The 25,727-nt window shown below is 44.2% G+C and overlaps 1 long non-coding RNA gene across 3 annotated transcripts in view; it reads left to right on the top strand.

Annotated features, from left to right (window-relative positions):
* The window catches only part of LOC146360202 (uncharacterized), a 237,175-nt gene that overhangs the window by 201,673 nt on the left and 9,775 nt on the right, over nucleotides 1-25,727 (top strand). For 2 of the 3 annotated variants that reach the window (XR_014786955.1, XR_014786957.1), the window contains 2 exons: nucleotides 18,940-19,057; nucleotides 21,943-23,501. This is a non-coding gene — a long non-coding RNA (uncharacterized LOC146360202). Of the gene's footprint in view, nucleotides 1-18,939; nucleotides 19,058-21,942; nucleotides 23,502-25,727 lie in introns of those variants that run through there. The other variant, XR_014786956.1, reaches the window with a different exon arrangement.

Consider the following 25,727-nt stretch of genomic DNA (forward strand, 5'->3'; position numbering starts at 1 on the left):
ATCAGCTTTCCTAAAATCTAGGGTATGGGTTTGGTTACACTCAGCTTTTGCTTCCTTTAGAACCAAGAACTCAAGTATAACATGGTCGCTTTCCCCCAGAGTTCCCATAACTGCTAATTTATCCACTAACTAATCTCTGTTGTTTATGATGAAGGCAAGGATAGCCGAACCTCTAGTTCCTTCCTCTACTTTCTGTAGGGGGAAGTTATCCGCCAAACAAGTCAGGAATTTCTTGGAGGGGCCATGTTTTGCAGAATTTGTCTCCCAACAAATATCTGGGAAATTGAAGTCCCCCATTACTACTACATCATGCTTCCTTGAAACATTGGCTATTTGCTTTTCAAAAGTTTCATCCTCGTCTTGTCCTTGATTGGGTGGGCGGTAGTAGACTCCGACTACCATGTTCCATATCTGTGCAGAGATATGAATTTTTCACATATAGTGCAACCCCACCTCCCTTTCTGTTCCTCCTATTCTTTTTGAACAAGTTATATCCTTCAATTGCTGTATTCCAGTCATGAGAGTCATCCCACCAGGTCTCAAGTTTCACCTATCAAGTAATAATTTCCCTCCTGTATTAAGAGTTCAAGTTTGTTCTGTTTGTTTCCCATATTCTGGGCATTAGTATATAGACATTGAAGACCATGTGCTTCATGGTCTGACTTTCTTCCTACATGTTTGTGAAGACTATTATTGGGTGCTATTAGAGCTGTTTTATCCATTGTGGTGCATGAGCCTTCATTCTTACCCCCAACTTTACATCTCCCTCCCCTGTGGAATTCAGTTTAAAGCCCTCCTGATGAAGTTCTTCATGCTGTGGCCAAACACATTCTTCCCAGCCTGTGTGAGATGCAACCCATCCCTTGCCAACAGTCCATCTTCCAGGAAGTATAGCCCGTGGTCCCAGAATCCAAATCTCTCTCATCAGCACCACCTTCGTAGCCAGTCATTCACCCGAAGTATTTTCCTTTCCCTTTCTGTCCCTCTTCTGACTACTGGAAGGATGGATGAGAAAATTATCTGGGCCCCAAAGTTCTTGAGTTTCCTTCCCAAAGCTTCAAAGTCTGATGTGATTTCTTCGTAGCTCTGCTTGGTGGCATCATTTGTTCCCACATGGATGAGAAGAAAGGGATACCTGTCAGTGGGCTTTATGAGTGCAGGCAACCCTTCAGTCACGTCTCTAATCCGTCCTCCCGGGAGACAGCATACCTGCCAAGTCCATGGGTCTTCGCAACATACTTGGGTTTTGATCCCACACAGCAAAGAGTCTCCCACTATTTCCAAGTTTCCCACCCTGGCATGCCCCCAGGAACGCTCTGTTTTCACCGCCCTGTGCTCCTCTTCTGGGCGCAAAGTGCAGGGCCTTTCCATGCTGCCTACGAGGCAGTGCAGGAAGGGGTGAAGGTTGGTCTTGGAGCATGGGCTCCAAGGTCAATTCCCAGGAACTGACCTATCCTATGGCTGTCTAGCCGCTGACTAGTGGCCATACGATTGCTCCCTTAGGGTATTTTTGGAAAATACTTTATTGTGTCATTGCACTGCCTTGTTCATGGAGTTTTGGGGGGGCAGATGTCATTGCCTTCCACTTGTAACCGTCTCATGTTTTCCTATCGCTTCCGTTGTCTTTTTTCTTTCCAGAACAAAATCTGTTAAGGATTTTACAATGCCTTTTGATTTGTTGCACTAGGAGCCCTCAGTCAGAAATACCTGTATTGCCCTTAGATCAGGGGTGTTGCACCTCTTTCAGCCCAAGGGCCAAATTCCATTTTGGAGAAGTTATCTGGGGCTGCATTCCAGGGGGTGGGGGTGGGGGTGGGGGGAAGGCAAAAGGGATGAGGCCCAAAATACCAGCATATTTTAGCTTAAAGTTCTTCCTGCCAGTAACTAAGCCGTAGGAGTAGCTTTTCAACCTTTTAGAGTGAGAATAAAATGCACAAAGTTGGGAAACGAAATAATCAGTAGTCAGGGGAAAGAGGGTAGGGCCAGGAGAAGGGAGTGTGGTTAACTGGGGAACACTAGAAGGCTGGATTGGGACCCCAGTGGGGGTGTATTTGGCCCCTGGGCCTGAGCTTCTGCACCCCTGCCTTAGATGAACTGATGATACAGTTAACAGTTCTGGTCACCCTGTCTCAAAAAGAGATATCATAGAACTGTAAAAGGTGCAGAAGAAGCTAAGCAAAAAGTTCAGCAAGTTGGAGGACCTGCACTACAATGAAAGGCCAAACATTTGAGTCTTTAGAAAAAATGTGATTAAGGGGAGACATTATAGATGCTTATAAAACTGTGCATAGTGTGGGGAAGTGGATAGAGCAAACTTTGTCTCCTTGCCCCTTAACACTAGAACTCAGTGTCATCACCTCATTAAATTGATGGGAAATAGATTCAAGACAGTCAAAAGAATATGCTTCTTCAGAGGATGCATAATTAACTAACGGCCACGAGATGGGTGAAGCCCACTAGTTTAGATGACATTAAAGGAGATGAGCCCCTTCATGGATCACTGCCTTGTTGTGGTGAAGGGGCTTGCGTAACTCAGTGAAGCCATAAGCTATGCCGTGCAGGGCCACCCAAGATGGACAGGTCATGGTAGAGAGTTCTGACAAAATGTGGTCCACTGGAGAAAGAAATGGCAACCCACTCCAGTATTCTTGCCAAGAAAACCCCATGGAACGTATCACAAGGATAAAAGACACGACGCCGGAAGATGAGCCCCTCAGGTCGGAAGGTGTCCAATATACTACTGGGGAAGAGCAAAGGCTATTTCCAAGTAGCGCCAGAAAGAGTGAAGCGGCTGGGCCAAAGCCGAAAGGACACTCAGCTGTGGATGAGTCTGGTGGTGAAAAGAAAATCCGATGCTGTAAAGAACAATATTGTTTAGGAACCTGGAATGTCAGATCAATGAATCAAGGTAAGCTGGAGGTGGTCAAACATGAGATGGCAAGATTGAACATCGACATCTTGGGAATCAGCAAACTAAAATGGACAGGCATGGGCGAATTTAATTCAGGTGACCATCATATCTACTACTGTGGGCAAGAATCCCTTAGAAGAAATGGAGTAGCACTCATAGTCAACAAAAGGGTGGGAAAAACAGTACTGGGGTACAATCTCAAAAACGATAGAATGATCTCAGTACGAATCCAAGGCAAACCATTCAGCATCACAGGAATTCAAGTCTATGCCCCAACCACTGAGGCCGAAGAAGCTGAGGTTGATGGGTTCTATGAAGACCTACAACACCTTCTAGAACTAACGCCAAAAAACGATGTCCTCTTCATCATAGGGGATTGGAATGCTAAAGTAGGAAGTCAAGAAATCACTGGGATAACAGGCAGGCATGGCCTTGGTGTACAAAATGAAGCAGGACAAAGGCTAATAGAGTTTTGCCAAGAGAACACGCTGATCATAGCAAACACTCTTTTCCAACAGCACAAGAGGCGACTACACATTGACATCACCAGATGGTCAATATCGAAATCAGATTGATTATGTCCTTTGCAGCCAAAGATGGAGAACCTCTATACATTCAGTCAAAACAAGACCTGGAGCTGACTGTGGCTCAGATCATGAGCTGCTTCTTGCAAAATTTTGGCTTAAATTGAAGAACGTAGGGAAAACCGCAAAACCATTCAGGTATGACCTCAATCATATCCCTAATGAATATACAGTGGAGGTGAGGAATAGATTTCAGGGATTAGACCTGATAGACAGAGTGCCTGAGGAACTATGGACGGAAGTCCGTAACATTGTTCAGGAGGCAGCAACTAAATTCATCCCAAAGAAAAAGAAATGCAAGAAAGCCAAGTGGCTGTCTGATGAGGCTTTACGAGTAGCTGAGCAAAGAAAGGAAGCGAAAAGCAAGGAAGAAAGGGGAAGATATATCCAACTGAATGCAGAGTTCCAGAGAATAGCAAGGAGAGACAAGAAGGCCTTCTTAAATGAACAATGCAAAGAAATCGAGGAAAACAACAGAATGGGAAAGACTAGAGATCTCGTCAAGAAAATCGGAGATCTCAAGGGAACGTTTTGTGCAAAGACGGGCATGATAAAGGACAAAGAAGGCAGGGACCTAACAGAAGCAGATGAGATTAAGAAGAGGTGGAAAGAATACACAGAAGAACTATACAGGAAAGATCTGAATGTCCCTGATAGTGTGGTCACTGAACTTGAGCCGGACATCCTCGAGAGTGAAGTCAAGTGGGCCTTAGGAAGCATTAGTAACAACAAAGCTAGCGGAGATGACAGTCTTCCAGCTGAGCTATTTAAAATCCTAAAAGATGATGCTGTTAAAGTCAATATGCCAACAAATTTGGAACACTCAACAGTGGCCACAAGACTGGAAAACGTCAGTTTACATTCCAATTCCAAAGAAGGGCAATGCCAAAGAGTGTTCAAACTACCGTACAATTGCGCTCATTTCACATGCCAGCAAGGTGATGCTCAAAATCCTACAAGCTAGGCTTCAGCAGTATGCGAACTGAGATCTACCGGAAGTACAAGCTGGGTTTCGAAGAGGCAGAAGAAATAGAGATCAAATCGCCAACTTTCGCTGGATCATGGAGAAAGCAAGAGAATTCCAGAAAAACATCTATTTCTGCTTCATTGACTAGGCTAAAGCCTTTGATTGTGTGGATCACAACAAACTGTGGCAAATTCTTAAAGTGATGGGAGTACCAGACCACCTTACCTGTCTCCTGAGAAACCTGTACGAGGGTCAAGAAGCAACCGTAAGAACCAGACATGGAACAACCGATTGGTTCAAAATTGGGAAAGGAGTACGACAAGGCTGCATATTGTCGCCCTGCTTATTTAACTTATATGCAGAGTACATCATGAGAAACGCCAGGTTGGATGAATCACAGGTTGGAATTAAGATTGCTGGGAGAATTATCAACAACCTCAGATATGCAGATGATACCACCCTAATGGCAGAAAGTGAAAAGGATCTCAAGAGCCTCTTGTTGAGGGTGAAAGAGGAGAGTGCAAAAGCTGGTTTGAAACTCAACATTACAAAAACGAAGATCATGGCATCTGGCCCCATCACTTCCTGGCATATAGAAGGGGAAGAAATGCAAGCAGTGACAGATTTTACTTTCTTGGGCTCCAAGATCACCGCAGACGGTGACTGTAGCCATGAAATTAAAAGACGCTTGCTCCTTGGGAGGAAAGCTATGGCAAACCTAGACAGCATAGTAAGAAGCAGAGACATCACTTTGTCGACAAAGGTCCATCTAATCAAAGCTATGGTTTTCCCAGTAGTAACGTATGGCTGTGAGAGCTGGACTATAAGGAAGGCTTAGTGCCGAAGAATTGATGCTTTTGAACTGTGGTGCTGGAGAAGACTCTTACGAGTCCCCTGGACTGCAAGGAGGTCAAACCAGTACATACTAAAGGAAATCAACCCTGAGTGCTCATTGGAAGGTCAGATACTGAAGCTGAAGCTCAAATATTTTGGCCACCTAATGCGAAGAGAAAACTCTCTGGAAAAGACGCTGATGCTGGGAAAGACTGAAGGCAAAAGGAGAAGGGGATGGCAGAGGATGAGATGGCTAGATAGCATCACTGATGCAATGAATATGGACTTGAGCACACTCCGGGAGAGAGCGCAGGACAGGAAGGCCTGGCGTGCTATGGTCCATGGGGTCACGAAGAGTCGGACATGACTGAACGACTGAACAACAAAAGGAGATGGGAGAAATATATGGAGGATAGACGACGAAGAGTCTTGTGGCACCTTAAAGACTAACACATTTATTATGGCATAAGTTTTTATGGAGTACAGTCCACTTCATCAGATGCATGATGTCATTGGCGCAGGGTGGGAGTGGGGCAGAGAATTGTTAACACTGAACAGAGGGAATTGAAATGCAGAAAGTACAGATGGTGATAATTACTTTAACTGTGGCCATTCACAAAACTGTTGTTAGGTAGTAACACAGACATCCTTCCATTGGTGAGCTAAGCAACACATGTCGTGTGATTAACAAAAAACAAAAAACATTATCCCTGTTCAAGCCACAGGAGAAAGAGTTAAATCTCTTGATCAGGAGTGGGGAACTTCTTTCGGCCTGAGGGCGGAATTCAATTTCAGAGAAGCTCTCAAAGGGCAGTTCCAGGCAGGGCCAAAGGCAAAAGGAGTGCAGCCAAAACACAAACAATACCACCATATTGTAGCTTACTGGCAGTGACAGCCTTAGGAGAGATATTTCAGCTTTTTAGAATGGGAAAAACTGCACAAAAGCTAGGAAGCTATCAGTGGTTGGGGGAAAGGGGAAGGGGCAGAGATTCCCTACCCCTGCTTTTGATGAACTGCAGTGTTTCACATTGAAACCTATAGTTGATCAGTGGCTGTTAGCCATGATAGCTGCCAGGCTGTACTCTGAATATCTAGTGTGGGAGAGGCACAAACAGCAGTGAAGGACTTTTGCCTCCCTGCCCTGCTTCTGGGCTCCCCATGAGCATCTGTCTGGCTACCAGGGAGGGGCTGTAGCTCAGTGGAGGAGCCCTAGGTCTGTATTCAGAAGGTCCAAGGTTCAATTCCTGGCTTCCCTAGGTAGGGCGAGGAAAGAATCCTGCCTGAAACCCTGGAGAAATGCTGCCCATCAGTGATGACAATACTGGGCTTGATGGGTCCATAGTGTGGCTCAGTATAAGGCAGCTTCCTACGTACTGTCAGAAGCAGGGCACCAGACTACATGGACTTTAGGTCTGATCCAGCAGGGCTGTTCTTATGTTATTTGGTTCACTTCTCACATCATTCACTTCAGCTTTACTTGTTTTTCTTTCATTGTTTTGGACCTTTTGGCAGCTTGATCTCTCACTCTCCCCAGGTGTGTAAAGTTTGCACACACGTGCAAACACATGTGCATGTGCACACCCACGCTCTTCCCTGCAGATTCAAAAGAAAGCTCTTGCTCTTGACAATAACTTTAGTGTTGTTCTTTATTACATATATGGAAGAGCATTGTTGTTCTTCATTGTGACAATCCTTTTGTAATTTTGGTTAAAATGTGATGGAACAGCCACCTCATTTTTGTTCTTATGATGATCTGTGATGGTGATGATGATGATCATCATCAACATGATGTACAATGCACAGACTCCAAAAAGACTCCTTGTGCGAATTTGCATCTGAGTCCTTAGAGTATTGCATGTGTGTCTGATGTGATGAAGCAAAACAAAACCCCAGCTATGGATATTTGTCATTTGGTTATCTCAGCTGCCTTTGTGGTTTGACATTAAGGCAGCTTCCTATTGCTCTGGGATGTTGTTAAAAGAAATGGGGTGGGGGGGCTTGCAACATCACCAAGCTTGTTTGCAAAGGCAGCTTCCTATTTTTTATAAAATAAAAAAAATCCAATTTGGTATGAACATTCAAACAAGGCACAGGGCCTATACACACAATAATAATAAAAAGTGTGTCCCCCTTGCAGGAGGGGCTGTAGCTCAGTGGCAGAGTACCTGCTTTGCATCCAGAAGGTCCCAGGTTCAATCCCCAGCTTCTCCAGGTTGGGCTAGGAAAGAATCCAGCCTGAATCCCTAAAGAGTGCTGCCAGTCAGTGTCAACAATACTGGGCTAGATGGACCCATGGTCTGACGCACTATAAGGCAGCTTCCTATGTTCCTAACCACATTCTATTCTTTTAGGGCAATACTCCTGATGTGTGTTTTTCATGGCTAATGTTTGTGATACATTATCCAACAGGTTCACATTATGCTTACATAAACCACATTCCACATGGCAGTTACAATTGCCATAGCAATGGATGTACTATCTGGGGAAGTATCACGGTGCAAGACTGGGCAAAAAATAGTTTTAATCCCACTCTAGTAAGCAGCTTTGACTCACATTCCAGGTCCTGGCATCAATCCACTGCCCATAAGGTTTCTCTTTCCCTATCAAAAATCACATCAGCAAGCCTAGGAAAGGTGACATGTCTTCACTTTGTGTAACGTAAGGGTATGGTTGTAGCAATATTTTACAACTGGCTTCTTCAATGGAAAACGGAACCAGTCATCAGCAGCTATCTTTGGATGCTTGAAGAATTATTTATTATCTAGAGTTCAATATAGCAACCTTATGCATACGATGTTTTCCCAAGTATAGAATAGATGCGATCTCTGTACGGATAATTTGCAATCTATATTAAATAGACAACTTGCAGTTGTAGTGAATGGCCCCATATTAGCCAGTGAGTAATGAGCGTGAGTTAGAGGAATGATATCAACAAGTTCAAGGGGTGATGTAGAAAATGACAGGTTGGATTCTTAGAGTAGACCATTGGAATCAGTGGGACTTAAGTTAGTCATGACTAACTTAAATCCCATTGATTTAAATGGGTCTACTCTAAGCATGACTAAATCTGGATCCAACCCAATGTATGGTGCAACATGCCCATAGGCCTTGGGGTGGTTTAAGAACATAAGAAGAGCCATGCTGGATCAGACCAAGGGTCCATCTAGTCCAGAATTCTGTTCACACAGTGGCCAACCAGCTGTTGACCAGGAAGCCACAAGCAGGATATGAATGCAACAGGTTTATTCTGTACTCAGTTACAGTTGGGATGCCAGTCAACTGATTGATCAAATACCAAATATTGCATATAGTCAAAAATGCCCCAGTGTAAGTGATTGTATCATGGTAGAACTAAGGACTTCTTGCTGTGGGAGCCTGTGCACAGAGGGGAAAGGCAGAAGCTCAGGGGTAGAGCACATGCTTTGCATGCCAAAGGCCTCAGGTTCAATCTCTGACATCTCCAGGTAGGGCTGGGAAAGACCCAAGTCTGACACGCTGGGGAGCTACCGCTAGTAGAGTTGTAGATAAGTCTGATCTAGATGTGCCAGTGGTGTGATTTAGTATAAGCCAACTTTATATGCAAAATCAGAGCGCCTGTAGTGAGGTGAACACTGAGAATTATACTATTTCATGGAACATGCTGATCTCTATATTTAAAGAAATGATCATATCCTGATTTTTTTCATGGGGCTCCCAGTGGCCTCCATCCCAGAGACTGATCAGGTCCATATCTCCTTATGTTCCACGATGTTTCTCAGATTATTCACACATCTCACACTTTGAGGTGTGAGAAAAGATTGATTTAGCTTTAGAATGGCTGAATGGCAATTACAGCAATAACACTTTCTAACATTTCCTAAACCTATTTTACATTCTTGCAGGATTTCACAGTGTTATGGTACAGTGTAAAGGAGCTTGCTTTCTTTCTTTCTTTCTTTCTTTCTTTCTTTCTTTCTTTCTTTCTTTCTTAATTTAAATGGGGCAACAGTCAAATGCTCTTTCTATTTTCTCCCTACAGCTTGTTTTGGTTTCTGTGTGGGTGGCTCATGTGAGCCAAAATGTTATGGGGTAAATGTTTTGTGAGTGGAGAACAAGTTGTCCTTTACAAGCTGAAATTTAAAAATTTGCATTTAACTATATTGTCAAAGATAAAAAAACCCAACCACTACTTCTTAACCTGCCTGTACAATAGCATAGGGCACGTGTTCTCCATGAAATATTCTCCAAGAAATCATAGTCAGAAGGGAAATAACAGTTTACAGAAATAAGAGCTATTGGCTTGTTTTTCAAAGTTACAGGGGTGGGGGTCATCAGCTATATTCAGTCATGATGTGTGAACCCAGTGCACTTACAAACCATGGGTTGTTAACCACGAACAACACAGAAATAGTAGCCATGGTTTGTTGTTGGGTTGTAAACACTGAGTTGTTTAAACCATGGGTTGTTATGTATGACACCAGAACCAGGGTTGTTTGTGGGTTCTTTCGGCAGGCTACAGAGATGGTAGGCAAGAGTGGTAAAAAAAGACACCAGTTGCTCTACGTGCCAACTCTCACTCTACATGTGAGTTTTTCTCTTCTGGGCCATTTCATATATTATAATGAGGCAAAGGCGGGTTTTATACCAAGTATAGATTGAACAACCCATATAGTGAGTGTAGTGGTTATTGTCTAGTCTATTTATTTACTTACTTACTTACTTACAATATTTCTAAGCCACTGTTCATCCAATGGATTGCAGGTCATTGTACAATGGATGTAAGAATTAAACAAAATACTAACATGGTAAAACAACACCCTTCATAAGAGTTACAGATTGAGAGACAGTAAAAGACCATAAAAATACCACATGCAGATTGCGGCAACATAACCTTTTTGAATGTCAGGGCGAATAGAAATGTCTTAACTGGGTACTGAAATGATCGTGTCGGCACCAGTCGTACCTCTTTTTAGGTGGCATTCCAGACATTGAGGCATTACCACAGAAAGGTCCCTCTCTTTAGAGCATTCATAACACACCTCCGCTAAGGAGAAGGGCCTCAACCAAAGTTTTTAAAGCATAGGCAGATTGGTATGGGAGGAGGCACTCCATCAGGAATTTGGGTGCCATGCTGTTCAAGGCTAGGAGTGGGGGGACCCACGTTCAAATCCCAACTCAGCCATGAAGCTCTCACCTTAGCCTGGTCACTGTCTTTCAACTACCTCAGAGATGTTGTGAGGATTAAATGGGTTGTGGGAAGGTTAGAGCCATGTACACTGCCCTAAGCAACTTGTAGGAAGCACAGGGTATTGGGGTGCAACCCTATGTATGTTTAGATAGAAAAAAGTTGTACAACTCCCAGGATTCCCGAGCCAGCCATGCTGGCTGAGGAATGTTGGGAGTTGTAGGACTTTTTCTGTCTAAACATGCATAAGATCACGCCCCTTAATGTCATAAATAAATAGGGAACTGCAGCCATTTACAGCTCCCTATGACACACATATTTTAGGCATATATCAAAGAAATTAATTCATGCTGGCCTTCTTTGAATTGGAATTCCTTCCTTGCGCCATCCTTGCTGTCCATTTGGGCAGAGGTAGGCAACATGGTGCCCATGGACACCAGTGCGCCCCCAGACACATTTCTTGGGGCCCACCAAGGTGCGCTACCCCTCCCACTTATTCTTTAAAAAAAATTAACACATTTTCTTAATTGCAGGTGAATTTGCTGTGAAATAGCTGAAAACTGTGGGTTCAAAGGAGCTGTTTAGTGTGTTGGGGCTCAGACCCTACCTCTGCCTTGTACTCAGTCTTTTGGGCATGGTAGTTGAAGTTTGCCATGCCTCCTATGTCAGCCATTTTGTGGTGGTGCCCCAGGACAGTTTCTCAAATTACCAAATGTGCCCATGGCCCCCAAAAGTTGCCTACCCCTGCCTTTATCAGGATCTTGACATTTTAGATACCAAGAAGGTACAAAAGGCAGACGTACAGTATTTTAATACCCCCAAGCTTTGTAGGTCTTTACAAGTAATCACAAATCACCAGCACCCTCTTAACATCCTCCATGCAACCCCCCCCCCGCCCCAAAAAAAAGATTCCCTGGCTGAATATAGAAAACTAGCATGTCAGGCAAGCTAGACTCCTTATCGCTGACATCTAGTTTTTGATGTGGAGGGAATTTTTTGTATGGAGAGGCGTTCAATCATGTGAACCCATACAGCAGTCTGAAGTGACACAATCTAAACACATGTTTTTCACCTTGGTGAGAAGTAGGACTTTTGTCTGCACTGGTGTTGGTGGTTGTAGACTTTCACTCCTATATAATTTTAGGACCAGAAACAGTAAGAGGTCATCATCTTCTCCTCCTCGTCTTCACATCTGCAATCTATTTGGAATGAACCAGACCATTGCTTCTCTGCCTAAAATGACTGATTCTCTGACCACATTCTCCCACGGTGATTCAACATGAGCTATTTTCTTGGAACTAATCCATTCTGATGTTGTGTCCTCATCTGTGTTGGAAACTAACTCAAATATGAAGTCAAATGTTTATTTTGAAATGGCACCTCAGGAGTCACATGACTGAAACCAAGCTTTAAGCAATGTGAGGGCAAAACCCCCACACACAAAACAGCAACACTGTTTTTGTTTAATGACAAGGTGGACCTTGAAACGATGTTCCCGGAGGATTTCCGGCTGAATGAATAGGGGCATCATAGCTGACTTGTTAGATGTATCTTGACCCAGCCCTGACAGGGTTTGTTGGCTCACAGACTTTCATGGCCTAAAATAAACCTCTGGGTGTAAACCATGACCCCTTGGGTGAGTCAAGCTGGAAAAGCTAAAGCTTTGGTTCTAGAGAGCTGGTGTAGCACAGTGCTTAAGAGGCTAAGCAACAGATCACAAAATTCAAAAATCTCACCTCTACTGTGAACTCATTTGTTGGCCCTAGGCAAGCCATTCTCTCTCAGCCTCAGTCTGCAATATGGGGTGGGGGGTGGTAATAACACTGACTGGCCTTACAGGGTTGTTTTACAGATTACAACTAGATAATGCATGTGAAGCACTTTGAACACTTGAAAGTGCCATGCAAATGTTAAGAATTATTATAAGTTTCAGCTCTGCTATAGAACAGCCTTCCCCAATTTTGTGCCCTCCAGATGTTTGGACCTCAGCTCCTATCCTGGGAGTTGCAGTCCAAAACATCTGGAGGGCACCAGGTTGGGAAGACTGCTATAGAGCCAGGGCTTCCTGCATATGGAGAGGCTCACTTCCTGGTAGCTCGAGGTGCTGCAGATAGTAGCTGAAAGACAGCAAGGAGGGCTATGAATGCCAGTGCCATAAAGGTGATCATCTGTTGCTACAGAACCACTCTGAGTGAAGGAGGAGATGGCTGTTGGTCACTAGAGTCCCATGGCCCATCTCTCCAAATGGTTTCCTGCCAAGTGACTAGGCCTGCAGTCCTATACACCAGCCATCCTCAACCTGGTGCCCTTCAGATGTATTGGACTACAACTCCCAGCATCCTCCACTTTTACCTATGTGATGGGGGGAGTAATACTCTGGGTCCAAATCTGGCTCAGGGGACACACATGTAATTTTAAAAGGGTGTTATGTCCCTTCTCCTCTTTAGATAGTGGTAATATGTAGTAATTATTTCAAAATCTGATATGCCAGCCCGCTGTGTTTGGGAGCCCTCCTGCTCATTCTGCTGAGTGGGGCCCTAAGCCCCTGCCCCAGAGTCCTGCTGTAATGGCACCACTGCAGGGCCAGCCGTGCTATTCGGCAGAGTGACATGGTTGCCTGAGGTGCCAGATGTTTGGAGGCGGCAGCAAGGGCCTCGAGAGAGCCGTTTGCCAAGCGACCTGCCCTGTACCCCTAAGCTAGTCTGCTGCCTTCAGGCACAGTGGAGGATGCAATGTTGAAGAAACATCCCAATCAGTGGTTGTACATGGCATGGGGGGGGGGTGTCATTATGTTCTTTGCCTCCGGTGGCAAGGTGTCTTAAGCTGGCCCTGTACCACTGGACATACCGCCAATTGCTAACCCCTGACTTACAGTAAGCAGGTCTTGCTCTTTCAACTCCTGTTGTTAACTACTGGTACATATTAATAAAAAAGGGGGGGTTGGTATTATTGTACAAAGAGAAGCAGCAGGATATTATTTTTATTATAAAATGTCACAAATTAGAGAGCCGGTGTTCTAGTTCACTAGAACTTTTCTTCAGGATAGTTGTTAATCAAAAAATATAGTATAATAAAAGAATAAGGGAAGGGGAGTGAAAAATATGTTCTTGGGTATGGTGGGAAAGCCCCAGTGTGCAACTGATAGACTGTGGAGGAGGTGTTGCAGACTAAATTAGGTTAGTTAGTGCTAGGTCCAATTAAAACAAAAGAGTTGTACCAAAGGCTCTTAGGAGAAAGAAACAATGGGGCTGTTCGCATGTAACAGCAGCAAGTCGTGGGTAAAGTAACCCACAATTTGTTACAGCATGTGCTGGATGTATTCCGCAGCCTTTTTGAATATTTAGGCCCCAATCAGGCTGATTGGGGCTTGTTATGTGATGTCCAAAACCAGACACTATAGGTTAATCATGGGTTAAACAACCCAAAATTAACCTAACTACTAATTGTTATATTCAGCATGGCCAAGGAATGTGCCTTGTACGCATATGCACCGTGGGATTTGCCACTGCTATGTGTGAACCATATCAGTGACTGTTCTTGTCTGCTCTGGAGTAAAAAACAATTGGCTTTCATTTGATAGTAAATGTTTGTTCAGTATGTTTCTGGTAATTAAAAAAAAAACATACCTCATCTTTCATGCTGCAAATGCACATTCAGGGCAGCTTCTGCCATTAAAACTGGCCTCATTCTTAACATGTCTAGCTACTCTTGCACTGGCTAGGCCTCATCTGGAGTACTGTGTCCAGTTCTGGACACCACATTTTAAGAAGGATGCAGACAAGCTGGAGAGGGTTCAGAGGAGGGCAACAAAGATGATCAGGGGATTGGAAACAAAGCCCTATGAGGAGAGACTGAAAGAACTGGGCATGTTTAGCCTTGAGAAGAGAAGACTGAGGGGATAGGATAGCGCTGTTCAAGTACTTGAAAGGTTGTAACAGAGAGGAAGGCCAGGATCTCTTCTCGATCATCCCAGAGTGCAGGACACGGAATAATGGGCTCAAGTTACAGGAAGCCAGATTCTGGCTGAACATCAGGAAAAACTTCCTGACTGTTAAAGCAATACAACAGTGGAACCCATGACCTAGGGAGGTAGTGGGCTCTCCCCCACTGGAGGCATTCAAGACGAGGCTGGACAGCCATCTGTCAGGGATGCTGTGACTTGGATTCCTGCATTGAGCAGGGGGTTGGACTCGATGGCCTTGTAGGCCCCTTCCAACCCTACTATTCTATGATTCTATGAAAGGAACAGTGAGCAAAGAGAAGCATGTCAGATACTGAGCAGACATCTCTTTGGTAATGCTTTGCACCAGAAGCTGTCAGAAGTGCCAGACCTCAGCATCACATTTACTGGCTGATGGTAAGACCTGATTATCAGGTGATGGATAACCCATGTTTTCTTGGTAGCAAAACAAATTATTTTGCAACATTGGAAAGATGAATAGGGCCCATTTATCTGGGAGTGATCCCATTATCTTTTCTTTTTTATTTCACTCCACGAGTTGATACTGTGCAAGAAACCCCTGAAGCCGGATATTTAGTTAAAGAATTGGAAAGCATATACCGGGATGGGTGACCTCTTTCAACCCAAGGGCCAAATTCTATTTTGGAGAAGCTCGAGGAGGCCACATTCTAGTGGTAGGTGGATCCAAAATATCAAACGTATCAGCATATTTTAGCCTACAGCTGTTACAGTCAGTAACTAAGACTTAGGAGAGGCATTTCAACCTTCTAGCATGGGGAAAAACCCATGTGAAAGCTGGAAAATGACCAAATGATTGGCAGTCAGGGGAAAGTGGCCAGGGAAAGGGTGGACAATAGAACAACCCCAGAGGGTTGGATTGAGACCCCAGAAGGGCCAAATTTCCCCACCTCTGGCATATAAAGATATCAATGCATAAACCAACACAAAGATTACCATTCTCTTTAAGATGTTCTTTCTCGGTATAGCAAGGGTGGGCAACTTGAGGCCTTCCAGATGGTTTAGCCTACAACCATCAGCCCTAGCCAGCATAGCCAATGCCAAGGGCTTGTAGGTCAAATCATTGGGAGGATCACAAGTTGCCCATCCATGCTGTATAGGATGGGACCACTAACTGAAGAAACCCCATTTTCCTGCAGGTGCAGTCTTGTAATAGGAAGGACAGCCTTGTAGTGTGGAGAAGGGGGCATTGTATTCATCTTCTGGCACATCACTGGTACAAGTAATGTGTGAATTGAAAACAACAAGTTTTTTAAGAGCTCAACGTGCTGTACAGATAGATGATGTATATGTGTGTGAGAGTGATATTTATTTGTTAAAAGATTTATTTGATTCCTTTCTACCATAAATGGCATTCAAGGTGGCTTCACTACAAAACATAAATACATACATACATACATACATACATACATAAATACATAGTCACAATACACACAAAACATACCACTTATGGGGAAGGGCCATAGCACAGTAACAGAGCACATGCATGACATGCAAAAGATCCCTGGCATCTCCAGGTAAGGCTGGGAAAGATGTCTACCTGAAACTATGAAGAGTTGCTGTCAGTCAGTGTAGAGAATGCTACCCTGGATGAATGAATAGAGTGACTCGGTATTAGACAGCTTCCTATGTTCCTGTGTAACCATTCAAATACACCACAGTAGTTAAAAACAGTTCCAGCAGCCAGTATGCCAAACCAAAACTATCACCGTGAGTAACTAAAACCAGAGAATACGACAGCATTAAACTATGCCCTCAAAGCCCCAATAAACAGGACAGACTTTGGTGCCTAAAAGAAAGTAATAAAGGTGCCAGGAGGATCCATAAATGGGGGACAACCACAGAAAAGGCCTTTTCTTTGGTAGCCACCTGTTTAATCTCAGCTGGCAGGGGCACCTGGAGAAAGGCCTCTGATGGTAAATTCTGTTGCTGGACTAGGCAGTCCTAGTCCCAGGATGCTTCCAGACATGAGGCCCCTAGTGCTGTCTTGATGTAAACTACTACTGGAATCGCAATTGACATTCGACGCTAATAGGGATATTGCACTTTTTCCTATATGTTCATCCTGCTATATTTTGTCCATGCAGTGGACGTGACATAAGTGCTGTGGATGGGGAAAGTTCAGTTCACCTGAGCAGCCATTTGGAAAAAAGAAACAAATTCCAACAGCACTTCAAAAGAAATCCAGTTACTTATTTAGCACTAAGCACTTTAGCACTAAGCACTTATTTAATTAAAGCATTATTGCCCATTGCTGTCCATGAAATATTTTTAAAAAACCAAAGTATTTAACATTTGTTTTGAATCAGATGTGTAGACTGGAAGCGTTTCATTAGGAACCCCCCCACACACACCCACATTGCTAAAATAGCAAACAACAATGACTAGATAAGGGGTGTTGAACACCTTTCCGCTGGAGGGCCAAATTCAGTTTTGGAGAAGTTCTCAGGGGTGGGGCCAAAACACCAAAAATATCAGCATATTTTAGCTTAAAGCAATTACTGCCAGTAACTAAGAGCATCTCTACACTAGCCTAAAATCCTGCATTTAAAATGGGGCTTTCCGCTTCCGTTTTAAATGCAGGATCACAACAGACTCCATTTACATGTGCTTCCTTCCCCCCCCCTTCTCCCCCTTATCTGAGTCTTCCGTATGTTTCATTGATCTAGCTCCTCTTCTTGCGGCTTTTCCTTTTTCACCGAGAGAACTCAAGCGGAACACAAGTGGGGTAATTTGATAGCTCATTATTTCCAATCTATTTAAAAACAGAATAAAGTTAATTTAGTCCAGGAGACGCCCTGGAGGTTCATGACATCATCTAAAGGGCCCGCAAACTTCCATGGGTAAGCAGGCTCAATAGCAGGATAAAAGCTCGGTGTGAAGAAGCCCTAAGCCTCAGGAGAGACATTTCAACCTTTTAGAATTGGGGGGGGGGGGAGATGCAAAAGCTGGGAAACCACCAACTGATTGGCAGTTGTGGGAAAGGGGTGGGGGAAGGAGGAATGGCCTTCTGGGGATCCCTGGACATGTGGGCCTCATGTTCTGCACCCCTGGACTAGATGGACCAATGCTCTGTCTCTGTAGAAGACAAGTTCCTGGGTTCAAAAGTATATAGATAATGCAGATGAAGTTCTACACCAATGCGAAGTATTATTAGTAGGTTTAAATGTGAGTTTCTTAGGTTTTTAACAATCTAAACATACAAGTGAAATCTCCCAACCCCTCCCCAAGGTTGTATTTCTTCCTATTAAAATCCATATAAGTGAAGAACCAGTCATCATTTGAGAGGGCAGATATAACTTCCATTACCATATGGCGCTCTGATGGCATCTTATCTGTCTTTTTCTGGCTAGTTGTCACATTAGCACGACCCTCCAAGACATTTTGGAGGGGCAGAGGATAACGTGTCACAGCTAACTCATGCTGTAGGATTCACCATGTCAATTACAGAGAGGGAAGGTGGATGAGTTGACTGCTCTGGGAATTGCACTCAGCTACAACTGTTTTCTTCAAGCTTCTGGTAGACACAGTGTCAAAGAACTCTGTGTTGTATATTTCTAAATCCCACCTGATGAAACTGACACAAGGCTGGCCACCAAAGCTGCTATGGAGCTATAAATGGGTATGCTTTGACATGTATGTTCAGATTTCAAAGCAAAGCACAAAACTAATAGCCAATTAGAAGTGTTCCCTTTGGACATGGGCTTGCCCAAGTGATCATGTCAAATGAAACTTTAGAAGTTGTTGATTCTCCAAGAGGCTCCTTCTGTCTTCTCAGACCTGAAACGTTGACATTCTAAAACATGTTCTTGTTCCATTTGTAAAGGAAGGTGTCACAGGACCAGCAAGCAGTCTAGTTAAGACAACAGTCTTCTCAAACTCAGACCTAGTCTGGGTATTATTTTCACACACAGGAAAAGGTGGTAGGTTTACATTTTCATGTTGGTTCCTAAATTCAGGGTTTACTGTCACTTCCTTTCCATGCATAGAGATACAAGTGGGTGAAGGACACAGGTAAGAGTACTAAATATTAAGTGCCCCTTTCCTATTTAACACAAAGGTGTATCCACTTCTTCAGATACACTGTTAGGTTGCAATCCTAAACGCACTTACTAGGGGGTAAGCCCCATTGAACATAGCAGATCTTCAGTGTAAACATGCATAGGATTGTAAAAATGTATACAGAAATGTGGTATACAAATAGAGTAACTAGGATTATGTTAAAGACTAGTCTAATTGGTGTAGGAACAAAGTGGAAAAAAACTATGTAGGCTTGGACCAGACCTCTTGAATCACCCAAGGCAAAACTTTTCAATATTCTTAAACAAAGAAACATTTATTTAGGGAAAATGAAAAAAATACAATTCAGACATGTTCTAATCCCCATGAAATACCATATTGCCTAAAATACTGTCTTCTTAGCTTAGATGTAGAAGACAGAAAAGCTGGGTACAATATTCTTGCATTACAATGCTAACAAAAGATACTGTTCTTTTCCAGGGTCTCATGGAGCAATAGAGCTGGTCCCAAAGCAACAACTTCATGACGGGTTCTACTCCACTATTTCACCATTCTGAAAAGGGATGGAAGCTTTTGAACAATTCTGGACCTCAGAAAGGTAAACTTGTACATCACTCCCCTGCCCCCCCCCCCAGCACTTCTGGATGGTCACTCTTGAGAACATAGGAAAATGCTTCCATCCTTCCTCTACTTCAGAAAGGGGACTGGTTCACATCTATAGAGTGAAAGGATGCTATTTTCGTATCTCCATCAACATCAGTCATTGACGTTTCGTTCTGTTTGCAGTCGGTACCAAGGTGTACCAGTTCTGCCTATTGCCATTCAGGGTTGCTACGGCACTGAGGGTCTTCACCAAGTGTATTGCCATGGTCATGGCCCACCTTCACATCCAAGCAGTGTCAGTATATCACTATACAGACGATTGGCTACTAGTGGCATTTACAAGAACCGGGATCATCAAGGCCTTGTCCATTACTTGCCATCTACTAATAGACCTTGGTATCTACATCAATGTAGAAAAGTCCCACGATACCAATGCAACACATCCAGTTCATCACTGTGATACTATTTTCTACTTTGGGTCAAGCCTTCCACTCTCTAGACCAGCCGTCAATATTGGCATGCCTTGCAGGAGAATTAACTATATGGATTGTGGTCATTGCTAGATGGGTACAGAGACTGCTGGGACGTACGGCAGCTACTACCATGGTGGTTGCACTGGCGTGCTTACTGATGCAGACAGTCCAGAACTGGTTTATCCACACATTCAACCTGAGGTGGGAGACCAGACAGACTCAATAGCACTTCTCCACATACGTGGCTGCTATGCTGACTTGGTGGGCAGATGTCCTCCACCTCCAAGTGGGCATACCCTTCTCTCTGCCTTCCTTGTCACAAATGGTGAAAACAGATGCTTCCTTCTCAGGATGGGGTGCACACTGTGGATCCCTGAGAATTCAGGGCAAGTGGACCATGTCAGAGGCAGCTCTGCATATCACCTTTTTGGAACTCCTGGTCATCGAAAAGGCCCTGGGGGTGTTCAAGACAGAGCTAAGGGGATGCTTGGTTCAGATAGTATCCAGGACATCACTATCATTTCCTACCTGAGCAAGTGAGATGGAATGAGGTCTCTTTCCCTTCTCAGGCCTAAACTCCATATTTGTCACTGTGCTCCCCTCTTTGTATTGTACTCATAGGGGTAGACAACTGCCTCGCCAATGGCCTCATCCAAAATTATTCAGTCTCTTATGAGTGGACAGTAGCATCGTTGGTGGTCTTAAATCTGTTTTGCAGATGAGTGATCTGCAGATAGATTTGTTCACTCAAGAGCAGAACAGCAAGCATCAATGTTTCTGCAGTAGGTCAGGAATAGACTTGGGATCGCTCAGAGATGCGTTTCTCTACCATTGGATGGGTCCACTATTCTGTCTTTTCCCACCATTTACTCACTGGGGTCTTGATGAAAATCAAAGCAGATAGGATGAATTGTATACTTCTCACCCCATGGTGGCCAAGACAATCCTGGTTTGCTCTTCTCCTCCACCTGTCACTCAGGGGGTATGTTCACCTCCCATCGATCCCAAACCACCTGACATGGGATTGTGGCAGAATCCACCATCCAGATCTGAAAACACTTCATATGACAGCATGGGGGATTCGGTGACTACTCAGTCTGGTTCAGTGCATCCTTGATGTGGCATGCAAGTCAGCTCATATGCGTGCAAATGAATGTCTTTCTGCACTTTTGCAAATCTTAATGGTTCGATCTGGTTCAGTGCCCATTGCAACAAATTCTACAGTTTATTTTATCCCTTTACAGAAGGGGCTTGTTGTTGTCTTCCTTAAGAGTTTATTTAGCAGCAGTCCCTGCTTCTAATCTTCCAGTGGATAGAGTATCCATTTTTTTCACACACTCTGGTCAGTTTCTCCATGGAGTCCGCAATCTTGCCCCATCAATTCGGTGACCAGTACTGGCATGGAGCCTGGCTGTCATTCTGCAGGCCTTAACCACCATTAGCCATGGTGGACCTTTGTCTGTTCTCCTGGAAGATGGCTTTCCTAATGGTAATCACCTTGGTGTGTAGATTAAGTGAACTTTGCACATTGAACCAGCTTATGTTCTGTCATGATAGGGTAATGCTCCATCCTGACCTGACTTTTCTGCCTAAAATTGTATCTGACTTCCATCATAATCACAGGACATTGTTTTGCGAGCATTTTCTCCTTCACCTTCCTCTCCAGTTGAATCTGCTCTTCATCTTCTGGATGTCTGGCATGCACTAGCTTTCTACAGATCCCAGCCTGAGAATATTCACAAGTAACTTTGCTTGTTCCTTTGCTATGGAAGTAAGGGACAGGGATTTCCGGTGTCACATCAAAGGTTCTCCTCTTGGGTAGTATTCACCATCAAGCTGGCTTATGAGTTGGCAGGCCTTGTACCCTATTCGGGCTCATTCCACTTGAATAATAGCTACATCAGTGACATTTAGTAGAGATGTTCATCTTCCAGAACTGTGGCAAATGGCTGTCTGGTCAACTTTCATCAGTCACTACCACCTGGACATCCATGCTAGAGCTTACTGCTAGTTTAGATGGGCCATTTTGTTGGCTGTTCCCCAAGAGGACACTGACCCCAACTCTGCTAAGTGAGCTTGCTACTTGCCCATATGTGTGATGCACATATACCATGAAGAAGAAAGACATGTTGCTTACATGTAATTGTAGTTCTTTGAGTGGTCATCTGTGCATTCACACAACTTGCCCACTGTCCCCATTTTGGTGTCTCCATCAATACTGAAGTTTATCTTGGTTCTGAGGCTGTTTTTGGCAGTCTCAAAAAACTGATAGAATAGGTGGGAACCTGCTATGGACATGTGTGCTGGGACGGTGGGGGAGGGTTCCCACCAAAAATGCCTCAGCTATGGAAGGTTTATTTATTTATTTGTGGTGTTTATAGATGACTGAATATCATAAATTTTTCAGTGGTTCCTGATCAAGGCGCTGTGCAGATGCAGAGCCCATATATGTGAATGCACAGATGACCACTCAAAATACTTAAGTTACAGGTAAGCAATCTGTCTTCCCATTATTAGACAGATCTTTCTACCTTACAGTCTAGAGAGCAATGCAAGCTTCTGTGTCTCCAGCTGGGACACATTAGATTTCTAAAAGAAGCTTTCAAATGGAGAAACCACATCATTCTTCACAAGAGAAAAAAATTGATCCTTGGGATTACATTCTGAATATAGTTCCACTAATACATGCTTTATTTGTTTGACTTTAGAATGTTGTATGACAGAGCATGTAGGAAACACTGAGATAAAAATCTAACGACAGTGATGATCACTGTGATATCTATACATAAAAAAGCCAATATCCAACATTCTGTCACATTGTACTGTGACCAAGAAACACTGCAGAGGGGCTGTCGCTCAATGGCGGTGCACCTGCTTTGCATGCGGAAGGTCCCAGGTTCGATCCCCGGCATCTCCACATAGGACTAGGAAAGAATCCTGCCTGAAATTCTGGAGAGCTGCTGCTAGTCAGTGTTGACAACACTGGCCTAGATGGACCAATGGTCTGACTCACTAACCCGATTTATACGTCACGGTGGGAATTCCTGGGTTGTTCAACTGATACAGAGGACTGTATTGTCGGGGGTGAGCAGAGCGCGTGAACCCTTTCTGCTTTTAATCAACAGCCAAGGAACTCTGGGTTGTTTATGGGAAGAATCCAGAGTTAGCCCCAAAACAAACCACGGGCAATTGTTGAGTTAACTCTGGGTTGTTTAACCGATAAACAACTCGGCTTTTCCATCTTCGCATATCACAAAAGAACCTAGGAACAGGGTGTGTGTGTGTGTTCCTGCATTGTTGATTAAAAGTGGAAATGGCTTGCATGATTGGATGCTTCGTTCATCCCCAGGAATTCCTCGGTTAAACAATCCAGGAATTGCTGCCATTAAGTGCAAACTAGGTCAGCATACGACAGATCCTTATGTACCCATGATGAGGCAATGCCAATCTGAGCAGGCTGGAGTCCCCAGGGAGCAGGATTTAGGCTCCACTCCAGACCTGTCCCAGATACCCCTTTATTATCTCTCATATAAGTGAATGGTTTCCACCCAGGGCCAAAGTGTGGCACCATTCACTCAATTGGCAATAATTTAAAAGTGTAAACTGCGGGTGCAAGGGGCCTGATCGAGATCAGGACTCTGGTGGAGGTGGAAGAAGGGGCTTTAACCCTTTGCCCTTGCTGCAGTCCTGATCCAGAACAGGGACCTCCCCCCTCCCCGCTAATTACACTTAAAATTCCATTCACACAATTGCTAACTGCATGAATGGTGTCATGTTTAGTTTGGAACCCATTCCTATAGAGAAAGTAAAGCGGTGTACTCTGAGAAACGAGAGCATCTGGATCAAAACCGAGAATCGAGAGCATCTGGATCAAAATAAATGGAGCAAAGAATAAAAGGAACCTGGTGGTCGGAGTCTACTACCGGCCACCCAACCAAGGAGAAGACGAGGATGAAACTTTTGAAAAGCAAATAGCCAATGTTTTAAGGAAGCATGATGTAGTAGTAATGGGGGACTTCCATTTCCCCGATATTTGTTGGGAGACAAATTCTGCAAAACATGGCCCCTCCAGGAAATTCCTGACTTGTGTGGCGGATAACTTCCTCCTACAGAAAGTAGAGGAAGGAACTAGAGGATCGGCTATCCTTGACTTGATCCTAACCAACAGAGATGACTTAGTGGATAAAGTAGCAGTTCCAGGAACTCTGGGGGAAAGCGACCATGTTGCACTTGAGATCTTGGTTCTAAGGGAAGCAAAAGCCGAGTGTAGTCAAATGCGTACCCTGGATTTTAGGAAAGCTGATTTTAATAAACTCAGAACAATGATCAGTAAGGTCCCATGGCAAGCGACGCTAATGAGAAAAGGAGTCCAAGGTGGGTGGGAGCTTTTAAAAAAGGAAATTCTAAAGGCACAATCACAAACAATTCCAACAAGAAGAAAAGGTGGAAGACAACAGAAGAAGCCAATGTGGCTTCACAAAAAGCTTAGGGATGACCTGAAGACAAAAAAAGACACATATAGGAAGTGGAAAGAAGGCCAAATAACAAAGGAAGAGTACAGGCAGGTAGCACAGAATTGCAGGGATGGTGTCAGGAAGGCTAAAGCTGAGAATGAGCTGAGGTTAGCAAGGGATGCTAAAAACAACAAAAAGGCTTTCTTCAGCTACGTGCATAGTAAAAGGCAGAGGAAAGAAATGGTTGTTCAGCTATTAAATAAGGATGGCAAAACGATAACAGATGACAAAGAAAAGGCAGAGGTGCTCAATTCCTACTTTGGCTCAGTCTTCTCCCAAAAGAGGGTCTGTGACCCCCCTGGCAAAGGCGAAGTTCAGGCTGAAGGGGCAGGATTGCAGCTTGAGATCGATAGGCATATGGTCGAGGAACACCTAATTACTTTGAATGAGTTCAGATCTCCAGGGCCAGATGAACTGCATCCTAGAGTAATAAAGGAACTGGCAGAAGAACTCTCAGAACCACTGTCTATTCTCTTTGAGAAATCATGGAGGACGGGGGAAGTGCCAGATGACTGGAGGAGGGCTAACGTTGTCCCTATCTTCAAAAAGGGTAAAAAGGAGGAACCTGGGAACTACAGACCAGTCAGTCTGACATCAATCCCTGGGAAAATTCTGGAGCAGATGATAAAGCAATCCATCTGGAAGCACCTTGACAACAATGCCGTGATTACTCGAAGCCAACATGGATTTGTCAAAAACAAGTCCTGCCAGACAAATCTGATCTCATTTTTTGATCAGATAACCTCCCTTGTAGACTGTGGGAATGCTGTGCACATCATATACCTCGACTTCAGCAAAGCTTTCGACAAAATGCCCCATGATATCCTGATGAGCAAACTAGCTCAAAGTGGGCTAGATGAAACAACGATCCGGTGGATCCACAGTTGGCTACAGAATCAGACTCAAAGAGTGCTGATCAATGGGACCTTCTCAAACTGGGGAGAGGTAACGAGTGGGGTACCGCAGGGCTCAGTCCTGGGCCCAGTGCTCTTCAAAATGCTATTTTGGGCTGCATTAATAGAAGCCTAGTTTCCAAATCCCGGGAAGTACTAGTTCCCCTCTACTCAGCACTGGTTAGGCCTCATCTGGAGTACGGTGTCCAGTTCTGGGCACCACACTTTAAGAAGGATGCAGACAAACTGGAGAGGGTTTAGAGGAGGGCAACAAAGATGATCAGAGGACTGGAAACAAAGCCCTATGAAGAGAGACTGAAAGAACTGGGCATGTTTAGCCTTGAGAAGAGAAGACTGAGGGGAGATATGATAGCACTCTTCAAGTACTTGAAAGGTTGTCACAGAGCAGAAGGCCAGGATCTCTTCTCGATCATCCCGGAGTGCAGGACACGGAATAATGGGCTCAAGTTAGAGGAAGCCAGATTCCAGCTGAACATCAGGAAAAACTTCCTGACTGTTAGAGCAATACGACAATGGAACCCATGAACTAGGGAGGTGGTGGGCTCTCCCATACTGGAGGCATTCAAGATGAGGCTGGACAGCCACTTGTCAGGGATGCTTTGACTTGGATTCCTGCATTGAGCAGGCGGTTGGACTCGATGGCCTTGTAGGCCCCTTCCAACCCTACTGTTCTAAGATTCTATGATTCTAAACCTGTCCATTTGATACAGAATGGCCTGTAGGGAAAGGGTATAGGGTACCTTTATTCACAGAGCACACGGGGA

The sequence above is a fragment of the Heloderma suspectum genome, chromosome 1, assembly GCF_057233095.1.
Source record: "Heloderma suspectum isolate Gila_16-S chromosome 1, 16-S_ref, whole genome shotgun sequence".
Taxonomy (NCBI): Eukaryota; Metazoa; Chordata; class Lepidosauria; order Squamata; family Helodermatidae; genus Heloderma; species Heloderma suspectum.